Consider the following 12,868-nt stretch of genomic DNA (forward strand, 5'->3'; position numbering starts at 1 on the left):
AAATCTTCATTTTGGAAGATACAGGGCCATGCTGAATTTCCAGATGGCCGTTTCATAGGGGCAGCACCCCGCAGAAAGGGAAGCTGAGGGAGCCCACTCCAGCACTGGAGCGGCCAGCCCCGCTCCCAAGCAGCACGGTGTCACACCACCAAGGGCCACACATCAGCAGGGAGGGCTCAGGCCGCGGCAGGGAACCTGCAGCCACATGTAGGCAGAAGCATGGGCTGTGTTTTCTTCTCGCGTAGGGTGGATCTGGAGCAGCTTTCAGCTTCCTGGGACCTGAGAGGTGGTTTTGTGGATAGCCCAAGAGGACGGAAGGTGCAGCTCCTGTTCCCTTTTTTGGGGGCACACCACGAGCTTCCTTTCCTTGTGCCTCAACAGGAATCTCTGTGTTCACGCACCACGTGCTCCCACTCTGCACCTTGTACAGCACACCAACATCACAGAAGGACAGACAGCTGGTGGGATGTGTGAGGAGCAGCCATAGCTACCCTATGGCTCAAAACCCAAAACCACGTCCCCTGGAACATATTCAGTCTAGGCTGAGCCCACACGCCCTGTGATATTCTAGTTGTGGTTGCAGAGCAGGGAGACAGGACAGGGAAAGAAAGGAAGGCTAGTGAGTTATCCCAAAATTACTTCCAACCTTTTAATATGGGTGGACGTATTTTAGGTATAACCTTCAATGTAAATTCCCAAGTGCTGGTAGATTTATATATGGGTAACTCAGTGTTCAGGCTTAGTTTCAAGCCCAGACTCACTGAGAGTTCACACCACCTCTTCCGTACACAGTCTTGCTCTCCAAACAGCAGAGTAGAGCCTGGTCCATGTAGAAACCTTGTCCTTAGCAGCAGCACAAGTACTCCTGGCTCAAACCTCTTGGCTTTGCAAACTCAAACACGTTTACTGAGGACAGCACAGATGTAGAGTGATGCAAGTGCAAAGCTCCCCAAAAGCATTCCCCTGTCCCTAGGGCGCTGAAACAAGAGCCGAGTTTTCTCGTTGACCTCTTTTGTGGCAGGTGCACAGATTTAGCAACGGCACATTAAAAAGAGCACCCAGAAACTCCTTGGCAGAGCAAGGACTGGAACCTGCTTCCTCTCATCTCCAGTCTCCCAGGTTGGGAGAGAGATTGCTTCCAGGTGCCTGGCTTTGTTCTGGTCCTGGCAACACAAGGCCATTTTCTGGTCCATTCTCTGTCTACCCCAAAAGGGTTTTAATTTGCATTTTTGACCACAACCAAACAGATATTTTCATTGAGCTGTTCACGCAGAAACCATTTTATTGAGCTGTTCTGGTTTTGGTGTGCTAAAATCACCCAGCTGGCAGAGCAGTTCAGTGCAAGACAGAGAGAAGCCGCCTACCTCTCAGTTGGGTCTTACCATAGGAGATCCTACTGGGATGCTCCGGTCAAGGCTTCAGCTACCTGCCGTGGAGTCAAGGCATCCTCCTTTACCACCACTGTTCTGGGAAGACTGGCTCAGAGTTAAGAGGCAGCTGATCCCAGTGTCTTACCCAGGTCCATTGCTGATGAGGTTCACATTAAATCTACTGGCAAGATCTAACAAGATTGCATGCAGAAGGGCACAGTTATGGATGAAGAGAAGTTAAGGGAATAATAACCTGCTTTTCTTGGGCCTGGTCCAGTATTCACTAAAGGGATTTCCATGAGCATTAGCAGGATTCAAATGAGACCATAAATTTCTTGCAAATTTTCTTCTGCTTTATTAAAGCAGAACCCCCCCCCCCCCCCCCCAATTAAAAACTACTTTAAAAGTTTTTTCTTATATATTTATTCTCCTTTCTGCTCCTTCCTGGCACCGGGAAGAGTATATCCCACCTCTGACAAGACCGTGATCTGACAAGGGCCCATAACGTGAGAAGTGCATCCCTGAGCCCCGCAGCTTTGCTGGCCGTGGAGAACAACCGACTCGGCCCTGCTCCACTTCAAGGCTCGTCACTCGTACCGGGCACCGGCACGACAGAATTACACACCAAGAGGACGTTCTTCCTATCTTATTATCACCTCCCCAAACTATCAATTAAAAAATGTCACATTTCTGTACCCTGTGGATGTCATTTGCCATATTTGCACACTTTCTTTGTGTTGCTTCCCACAAGTCATCTAGGGAGGAGTATTACAGGTATCGAGGCACTTAAAGATGCCAGCAGAGTGCCTAACTGGATTTCAAAATGGCATTGCTCCTGCTGCCTTTTGATTTCAATGTGGGTTGGACATGTAAACCCCAATTCCCGTCTCTAGGTACTAAACACCTTTAAAGTCTGGTTGACAGCCTCAGTCCCCTCTTAGACTACAGCACTTGGCTGTCAGGGTGTTGCGAGGATGGAAGAAGTAATGACTATGAGTTCTCAGGAAATATAGAAATGGGGTCAACTAAGTAAGTTTTAAGTCAATTAGAAAGACAGTCTATTAACACTTTCTGCTAATAGCCAGCTTTGATAGAGTCCCATGATTCCCACTGCCAGCATCTCCATTCACACAAGGAAATATTTATGACCCTTCTCCCTCAAAAGGCTGGTTTATCTCATTTAAAATAGAGAGAGCGTGAAGATACATCTATCAACATTAGGGACATTAACTCTCCCTTTTTGTCCCCATGCTTAAAAAAGAAAAGAAGCATTCAAACCTTAAAGTGGACAGTGATTCACACAGAGTTATTGAAACAGTAAAGCAATTTACCTTACAAATAGCTTTGGCAAAGTGGGCTTTAGGTTCTGTCGAAGTTCACAGCCCTATATCCCTAAAGGTCAAGTACAGCAGCAAAGCCTTTGACCCCTCCGAGCGCTGAGGAGGCACTGGCTCCCTCCCCAGGAGAGCTGCTGGCGCATCAGGTGAAGCACACACCAAACGCGTGCAGGTGGGAGGCCTAGAGGAGCTACCGCGTCTCTGCTTTGATTTCCACCCAACTTCAGAAATGTCAGGGTCAATTCCCAGGTAACAATTCCTGGTCCATTACAGGCAAGCGCGGAGTCCAGAGGGGGGCAAATCCATAGTCCTCATTTTGAATAAGAGGAGAGAAAAAACCAAATCCAGTTTGTTTTCAATGCAGTCTTGACTGCCCATAGGTTTTGTTCTGAACTACCAAGTGTGAGGCCTGGTTTTATGCCCCATTTTTGAACGGAAGGCGTCTCTGTGTTCTGCCGCACGCTGGTGTGTGAGCAATAGGGCTGCCATCTAGAGGCCAACGTGACTTTCCAGCACATTCCCTCGGACAGCAATGGCACTGGCAATAACCTGTTCCTCTTGCTACCTCCTTATAAAGGATCTCTCATTTCTAAATAAAATTGCTAGAGTACAAAGCACTTCTCCATCCACATCTCTCATTCAAGAATTCCATATCCTGCCTTAATCAATCTGTCTTAAGAATGGGCTACATAGATAATGAATGTATCCGCCATAGGGATGAAGGACAATATGAAACATGAGATACAAAGCAGAGCCTTGCAGAGATATTTGAGGGGCTCTGGGGAGCTCTAGGCTTTTGGGTGTGGTATTAAATGTGTGGTTTTGAAAGAGTTATAGCAGGGAGACTCGAGTATGGGACAGGGCTTTGTGTTGCCTTCCTAGTCACATCAAGCTCTATAGCCACAGAGTGACCATGATTTTCATCTGCTCATCCCCTTGCTACTCCTCACTACTGCCAGGCTTGGGAACAGTTTGCTCTGGAAATGGCCCAGAACTGCATCTATTTTGGCTCCGAATGTGCTTTTCTCCCATCCCTACAGCAGTCTCATTCCTCTCTGACAACAAGTGGGGGGACCAGGTCTACTGAGACCAGCAGCAAGCTCTGGCTACCCAGGCCTGGACACCGTCCTTCCCAACCTGTCTCTGAACTGAATACTGCAAGTCAAACTGATCCAAACTCCCAGCAACTGGCACCAGTCTGAAACTTGTCTTGGTGGTTACAGCCTGTACAGAAAAGTCACATCTCAGCTCACGCTCCTTCCCCATGGCTGCTCCTCTGCCTTGATGCCTGATCTTCTCTCTAGTCTGGGTTAGGAATGGCCTTTCCCCATGTGTTTCCCTACAGCAGGCGTAGGAGTCATTTAATACTGACAAATGTTAAAAGGAACCAGGCAGAGGACATTCATGGCAACCTATTGCTCTCCACAATGCCCCATGCTAATTTGAGGTGTGTTAAACCCTTCCACCTCCCACACACCTCGAGCAGCCGAGCAGGTTGAAGTGGGGCAGGGAAGTGAGGGCTGCACGGCGATACTCCGACCTTGCCGCCGGAGAGCCCCAATCAAATGCCCTTGCAAAGCACTTCAGTTTTGCTTGCACACTGCCTGCCCTGTGCCCTGCACCCACTGCATTGCAAAATTCCCCGTTGATGTGACTAAGAGTCACGCTCTGCAGCCTCAGCTTCGGTTTCTACCTCTCACAGCCCTGAAATGGAGACAGGGAAGTGTCAGACGCTTTCTGTTCTCCTTACCTAGGACTCTCTGACCACGGGTGCTTTTGAGTCCAAGGGGCCGGAGGGACCTTTCAGTCAATACTATCGCGTGAGTGGCTAAATAAAAACAGCTCTGAACCCAGTCAGCTCTGCTTACATCAAGGAAAGGGGAAGCGGCCGTTGACTCCAGCAAGCGCTAGCAAAGTTCTGCAAGAGGTGGCTAAAAATAGGGCTGCCCCCTACAACACTTCCGTCCTGCCTTCGACACGCTCGCGGCTTTCACATCCCATCGGCCTCGCTGTTTCCTTGTCACGGGCTTGCCTCACGGCCCAGCGTCACAGAGCAGCCCTTCCTGCCTGCCGACAGCCTCGGGAGCTTTGAAGTGCGGGCAGCGCCCTCCCACCCTGGTGTAAGCGGCCACTTCCCCTGCCCTCCTTACGTGTGCTTCAGTTGCAAATGAGAAGTGGGGCGAGCCCCCAGTGACGGTCTCGCCCTAAGAAGACACTAAAAGTCCCAGATGTACTGAAGACTGGAAAAGCTTTCCACAGTGGCGTGTTTTCTCAGTAAATGAAATGATGGAAAGTGTTTGCTTCAACACCCTGGGATAACATTCCCAAACACTGCCTTTCGATTTTGGTGCTTGTTCTTGGAGAACTCATAGCTGAAAATGGCCTGAACCTGCTTCTTGAAGTAAAAAGGAAAACAAGTGAACCCAGGGTGTAGAGGAGGGGACGTGAAGGGGAACCCTTCTGTGTGCTCTGAGGCTCAGGGCTGAGATGTCCTTGCCTCTGGAGCCAGGGACATGGCTGTTAGCAGGCCAATGATATGTGTGGGTGTTGGATGATGGCACATGGAAGATGGAGGTGCGTTAGCAATGTGCTGTAGGAAGAGCAAGAGCGTTACCCGTTCTGCCAGCGAATACAGCTGGCAGAACACAGCTCGGAGCGGATGGCCATCACTGGTAAGCTAAGGAGAAAGCAATAAAGTGTGTTAACCCAGATGAAACGGAGACCGTTGAAAATGGCCTGTGCTATTTGCCCAAGGTTTTCCAAATCCTGGGAAAGTAATGCCCATGGGAAGTTGGGCTGATTGGGAGTCATTAGCGTTTCTGTCTTCCCTGCTTTTCAGTCCAGCAGATGCTGGGAAGGGCAAGGCAGCACATGCTGGACTCCTGGTAAGGACAAATAGGATCAGGGAAGTCCAAGACCAGGGCTTTGCCACCTTCTCTGGACCACAAGACGCTTAACCAACCTACCACCTTGTTGCCATGTTGCAGGAGTGTTGCAGGGGTCTGGGCAGTCTGGGAGCTGATCCACTCCTCCAGGAGTTTGGAGTCTGGCTGTTTTGGCCTTAAGCTCTCAAGCAGAGGGATCTGGTCTTAAAAGAGAAACACTTCAGAGCCCCCAGTTCTGCTCCCAGGTACGAGGGGTGAATCAAGAAAGCCAGCTGAGTCCCCTTGCTGTAAAAGAACTGATGATGAGGGAGAGCTGGACCACTTCACCAGGGGTGGGGGATGCTCTCTTGGCGTAGCCTCTATGGTGCCCTGACGACGGCAGAGGACTGGAGTGTGGAGAGGCTGCCTGGGGGAGTTGGCTTGGGAAGCACCAGAGGTCTGTGGAGCAGACCAGCGAAAGGCACAGCACCTGGGGAGAGAGCCCCCAGCCAGCCCCCAGCCCCCAGCCAACCCCCACCCAGGACAGCCTCCGGGGAGCGATAGGCCTGTTAGGAGAGGGCTGCTTCAGGGCACTGGGTGGTAAAACATAGCAGAAAAGCAATCCGCTCAGAAGTCACACCCAGACAGCAAGAAATTTTCTCCAGACGAAGCCAGAAGCTATTTCCTGAAGCCTTTTTGTCACCAGACTCCTTTGGAGGAGTGGCAATGTTCAGCGTATACCTAACGCTGGCTAGAAACAGGGCCACGGCAGGAGAGGGGTGCAGCCCCAGTTCTGGGTAGCTCCTGCGGGTACACGTGTGTGTGTGGGGAGGGGATGCTGGGGGTGGGTGGCTGGTTCCTCAGCAGACAGTTTTATATTTCTCAGTCTAGTGCAGAAGAGAAGCATTTGTAAGCTCTCGCTACTTCTAAGCCTTGCTAACCACGCTCCTCTCAAGACTATAGCCTGCGAAGGTTTCCTGGGTGGTTGGTTTGTGGTTTTTACCGTTGCAATTTAGTATCTGGATCTTAATTCAACCTCTCCATCTCCCTCCCCTGCTCGGCCAGTGGTCCCAAAGGCAGGCAACTTGGGCCACTGGTGAAGCTGTGCCTCTGTGTCCTTCAGAAGCTGCTGTGGGCCTCTGGGGAGCTTCCCCGGGCCTGGGCTGGAGAAACAGGTCCACAGCCTTTCGGGTCAGTCCTCACGGTGGCCCTCATGACAGAGGGACTTCCAAGGGCTTGAGGCAGTGCCAGGGAGTCAGAGGGATGGGACACAGAATATCTGCACGCACAGACATGGCTTCCAGCAGATCCTTTCAGAGAGCTGCACATGGCTCAGCTCCTTGGTTGATTTTTGAGCCCCCCCTGCTCCCCCACCTCTTCCTTCCGCTCCCCTGGCAGGTGAGCGTGCCGGAAACCACAGGAGGGGAGGACGACAGAGTTTCCAGTGCTCTAGTCAGGGGTGTTGTTATGGTTGGGTTTTTTTTTGTGTGTGTATGTGTTTTTTTTCCGCAAAGGCAATGGTTTGGGTCACCAGGGCTATTTTAAGATGGATTTTGCAAGTCCCGTCTAGAGAGGCCGTGTCCTTGCGGCAGTGTTACAGCTCCATCTGGTGGGGTCCCGGCCAACGGCCAGCGGGAAAGGGGCTGCTCTTCTGTAATGGCGTTCATGGAGGGGCTGCTCTGGGCGCACGCTTACAGCGCAGAGCGGGGGCCAGGGCCCTGCCTGCCTCCTGCCAGCAGACACGGCGGTGGGAGCAGAGGTGAGCTTTTGTCCGTGTTCACGGTGCACTGGCCCTTGGCAAGAGCTCTCAGAGAGCTGAATACTCTGCAAGCACGGCCTGGTGCCATGCTTCGAACCGTCCTGGGCCTCGTTTGCTTCACGTGACCTATCTGATGCTAAAGCTTCCCTCCGTGGCTGCATTGCAGCTGACACGTGGGAACCCTGAGATCTAATTGCCTGTCTACCGGGCAAACCCCGCTGTTACGTACACCGCACCGACATGGCGAAGCAGCGTGTGGGGCAGCTTTAGGCCCAAGTCCAAGACAGCACTGGCTGCTACGTAACACCACAACTTCTTCCCTGTGGGTACAAGCATAAACCACTCTCACCACACTCTTTTTCTGTATACAGCTATGTGCTGGTTCTGGCTGGGGTAGAGTTAATTTTCTTCACAGTAGCTAGTATGGGGCTGTGTTTTGGATTTGTGCTGAAAACAGTGTTGATAACACAGGGATGTTTCCGTTACTGCTGAGCAGTGCTTACACACAGTCGAGGCCTCTTCTGCTCCTCGCCCCACCCCACCAGCAAGCAGGCTGGGGCTGCACAAGAAGTTGGGAGGGGACACGGCTGGGACAACTGACCCCAACTGACCAAAGGGATATCCCATACCATATGACGTCATGCTCAGCACATAAAGCTGGGGGAAGAAGAAGGAAGGGGGGACATTCGAAGTGATGGTGTTTGTCTTCCCAAGTCACCGTTACACGTGATGGAGCCCTGCTTTCCTGGAGGTGGCTGAACACCTGCCTGCTGATGGGAAGGAGTGAATGAATTCCTTGTTTTGCTTTGCTTGCATGTGCGGCTTTTGCTTTGTCTATTAAACTGTCTTTATCTCAGCCCACGAGTTTTCTCACTTTTACTCTTCTGATTCTCTTCCCCCCATCCCGCTGCGGCGGGAGTGAGCGAGTGGCTGAGTGGTGCTTAGTTGCTGGCTGGGGTCAAACCACAACAAGCTATTACTGTTGTTCAGGTAGTATAGACAAATGTAGGGTAGGAAAGTGTGCAGTGCAGGTTTGCAAGGTCTTAGCCAAGCTAAGTAAATTCACTGATGGTTTGCAAGATGTTTGCTGAGAGACTTGGGGTCTCAAATTTATATACTGAGTATCATCCATTCTCACTGGGAAATACAGCATAGTGTGATCATTTTGGTGTTCAAGGGTAAGAGATACAAGCTACTGGACTAAAAGAAGTTCAGGAGAGTATGTACAATGAGCAGATGTGGATTTTAGACCATCCAAGTGCCAGAACTGGGAAAAGGTAAAGCAAATGGAAACAAATGGAGGGCAGGTGTGGGCAGAAAGCTTGCAGGAAGCAGTTTGGCAAACCTGGAAGAGCAGTCTGTATGATCAGCGGTGTTCTTGTACAGTGCTAGAAACAGGCTGTGACCATTTGAAGGAAAAGAACAAGGAAGCTTTTTAAACATAGAATAAAACTTGGGTTTTTGAGCACATCACTTTTCAGTTAGGCATTCACAGGAACCGGCAGTGATGCAGAGAACATAGCAATGGGCATGTGTGTAAGAAACAGCAGAGCTGCTTGCTTATACTTTTTGTTAAAGAGCCAGCGTGATCTGAAGCTTTACTGGGAAAAAGACATGCTGAACCTGATCTCAGGGTCTCCAGTGATGTACCACACCTACATACACACATACAGAGCAGTTCTTGGTCTGAACTGAAGCATCCACTCTAGGCATATTGATCTGGATCTTTCCAGCTCAACCTGCCACTGCTAAATGCCCACACAGTGCAAGGGTTTTCTAGAGTGGAAAAGGAGAGAACAGGGAGAGAAGACATTCATCCCTGGTTACAGGAAAAAGCCATCACACAACACAAAAGTATCATTCATTACCAGTGAAACTCTGTCTTTTATTTTAAGCCCTTCATTAATCTTGAAGAGCAGGTTTTACCATACACTCTTCTCTCCCTCATCACTCCCTCATGGTCCTAGGCCCAGCAAATCAATAGTAGTGATTGTCCTTTGAACATCTTGAGACTACCCAGACACACAGAGCTGCCATTAGCTGGTATTTCACTACAGCATATAATTTGGCCTTGTTTCTAACCCAGGCCCCCAGCCCGTTAACCCTTGCACTTTCCTCTTGGTGCTGACTCTATCCAAGGCCTGAATGGCTCCCTTATGTGGAGCCAGTGTTTCTGCTGTATCCCCTCCTTTAAGCTGACATGCATAGAGCACTCTGCTTGTGCTGCTCCCCCAGCTATAGCCCTCTGCCAGGCATAACTGTTAGCTAATCAGCGTTATTGTCCTAGTAAATCACCCCCGGGTGAAAGGCTAACAATTCTCTTCCAGGTTTGCGAAGAGAGGGAGTGGAGAGGTAACTGATTGCTGGGCTGGGAAAATGGGAAACATGCCCTGAGGTACTGTACACACAGAGCATTTAGTCTTCCAGCAGACAATGGCTAAGGAGGGGGAATGAAGGAAACAGACTGGAAATTATATGCTTCCAAAACCCTTGTAAGAAAACTAAAGCCACTTAGGAATTGAACAGCACTCAGCTCTGCGACTAGGGTGCAGCAGGAGGAGCGGGCAGAGCTGAGAACTTTCCACCTCCCAACTCATCGTCCTTGACCTTCTCTACTAGAGCAATGGCAGAGCACGGCGGGTACAGATCCCGGGGCATTTCCTCCTACTGGGAAGCACACTGCTACTTTACCTCATTTTTGAAAGAGAAACCTTTTCTCTCCGGAGAGGAACCAGAACCCTTCCTTGCCCTCCACGGGCCGGCAGCGAGTACAGCCACTAGATGGCACGAGTCAGAGCCGAACCGGCTCGGGGAGGAAGCCCGGCCATGCTGGGGCACGTCCCTCCTCGGGACCGCTCTTGTTTTGCGACCGCAGGCGAACACCCCCACCACTTGCCTTCCTTTTCTCATCTGTAAAGCAGAGATGTGATGTGAGCATAATAAACTTTATCTTCACAAACTGCTGGGATACCCTTGGATGAAGAGACCTGTGTTAAATTGACAAAAATGTTACTACTAATAAAGAAGTGCCATAAACATCACAGAAAATACACTCTTATTTTTGGGGTGAGATGTAGCCAGTTGCCAAAATGCAGCTAATTGCAGTGCTCAACTTCCAGCTGTGCCCTGTGCTGCAAGCAGTTGCATGCTGTAGCATAAGGCTTCCCCTGGGAGGAAAATGTCCTGTGGTAAGAGAAGCACAAGAAATCCTGGACAGAAGGAGAGTGATGGTGTTCTGTTGGAGACTGACTGCTTGGAGAACAGAACGGGAGGATGAAGTTAGGAAAAATAGGATACTTGTGTTTGTGAGGGAGGCAAACAGAAGGTTCACAGGGGAGTTATACCCCAGGTCATAATTCCACTTCCTCCCTCCCAGAGAGAAAAAGCAGTATTGCAGAAGACCTGAAGTACTCACTTTTTGTGATGTGATTGAATTGGCTTCTGGAGGATCAGATGAGCATCAGAGCCAGCACAAGACAAGGGGCAAGCACAGGGATGGTCTTGCCAGCAGCAAGCTGCTAGACCATCCTAGCCATATTGCCCAACTGCACCCCCAAGGTGCAAGTGGAACCTTTGAATCTAATATAAATTTAACATTTGTATTGTCTTATGTCACCTCCATTTGCTGAGGAGAAATTTGTGAAAACTGCTCTTCAAGGATCAGGTTAGCAGAGTAAGGGTAGGAGTAATGACAAATTTACTTGTAGATGCATCATGACTTCAGAGCTTTGTTCCTTTCAGCTTTGCAGGGCTGGGAGCACAAGCTTTCTGCCACTTGGAAGGGATGATTCCCAGCTTTCTCATGGAAAGTGTCAGATGTTGGGACATGCTGCCTGTAAAAGATATGACTTTAATACATTAAAGAAATCTATTTACGGTTATTTTAAAGTAGAGCTTGCATTCCTGTGCTCTGTGAAGTTGGAACTAAGGCACCTGGTATGGATAAATAATTTGTTTCAACAGCCTAAAAATGTTCTATTTTTAAAATAATCTGGTTTCTGAAATACATTAATAGTTCAGCCAAGTTTCAGACTATAATGTGTTCTCTATAGAGTCTACCAAGCAAGACTATGTCTACTAATCAAGATGCCTACCTGACTTGTAGATACTATCTTCTCACAGGAACACAGGTACGACTTTAGACCTCTTGGTCTTCAGCAGAACACCAGATATTTTTAAGCAAAACAAACAAGCACACGTTCCCCAATTTGTTTATCTCAAGATCATGTGCTGGAGGAAACCTCTAAATTTGAACTGTTGCCATGAGTATAAAGGATGTATTCCCTTCTGTGGTCTATCTATAGAGTCTTTGACACCGAAACTGCCACCTGTCAAAACTCAAACTCCCTTGTCCTTTTTTTCCCTTCACGGCTTCTACCTACCCCAGTCCCTCTTCTTCCCCCTCAAGACTTTTCTACACTTGCTGACCACCAAGCAAGTATTTTATTCAGGCTGCTGAACTGTCCTTTTAACCCCTCTGCACCAACCCCTATGCCCTAAAACTACAAATTCCAGATTGGGTTTGCTCCAAGTTGAGGTCAGACATGACCAACTTAGAGTTATCCTTCATCAAAGCAATTAATTAAGCATACGCAGTTGTAGCTCATTTTACATGTCAGGTAAGGTCAAAACTTTAAACCCCAATGAAAAATGTAGTTTTCCTTTCCAACTCTACCATGTGCCAAACTGGGCTGTGCTGCTCTGAAACCTGCTCAAAATTGTTAGGACTTCCTGATACAATAGTTGTGAGGTTTGGTTTGTTTGTTTTGGTTTTGTTTTTCCTAAAGGCAAAAAAAAATTCCAATCTACTATTCATAGTCTGTCCTCTTTAAGAAAAAAGAAAAAAAAAATGTGGTGACACAGCAGGAAATGGGGTGGGGAGGGGAGGAAATCAGACCATCCTTCCGCCTTCTCCCCCATGTACATTTTAAGGGCTTAAGCTTTTTTGACACAGGAAAAGGCATGGAAGAGAGTCACGTGCACAAGAAATAAAAATTTGGGCTTCAAAATCCGTTATAAAATCCGAAAGTAATATACCAAAAGAAACAACTAAGAGTTGAGTAACCAAGGACTCAACCTCTCCTTTAAGAAAACTGTTTTTAGCTGCTAAAGATTCCTATCCTTGCCCTTCAAATAAATATTGAGAAAGCTGCCAAGTTCACATCTACCATGAACAAATCTTTCCCCAGAGAAAGATCAGATTTAATATTCTTAGTATTTCAAAAGCTCACCTTTTCCTCACCTAAACACCTTTGGATATTTTAGGGGAACAAAGAGCCACTGCTTGCCACCTTGAAAAACATGTAAAAAAATTAGTGAGCGGCCTATTTCCATCATGTCACATTGCACTGGTACCACCACCCTGCAATCTGCAGTCCTTAGTTACCTGTTGCTACATTTAGAAACCAGTACTACAGTTAACTTGGATGCAGCTGTGCTGGCAAAGATGTTTAAACCGCCAGCACAGAAAAGAAATATTGTCATAGGTGTTTCTACACTAAACCACTATCAGTTCCATCATACAATTTAAAGTAAGTT

This window comes from Calonectris borealis, chromosome 5, assembly GCF_964195595.1.
Source record: "Calonectris borealis chromosome 5, bCalBor7.hap1.2, whole genome shotgun sequence".
NCBI lineage: Eukaryota > Metazoa > Chordata > Aves > Procellariiformes > Procellariidae > Calonectris > Calonectris borealis.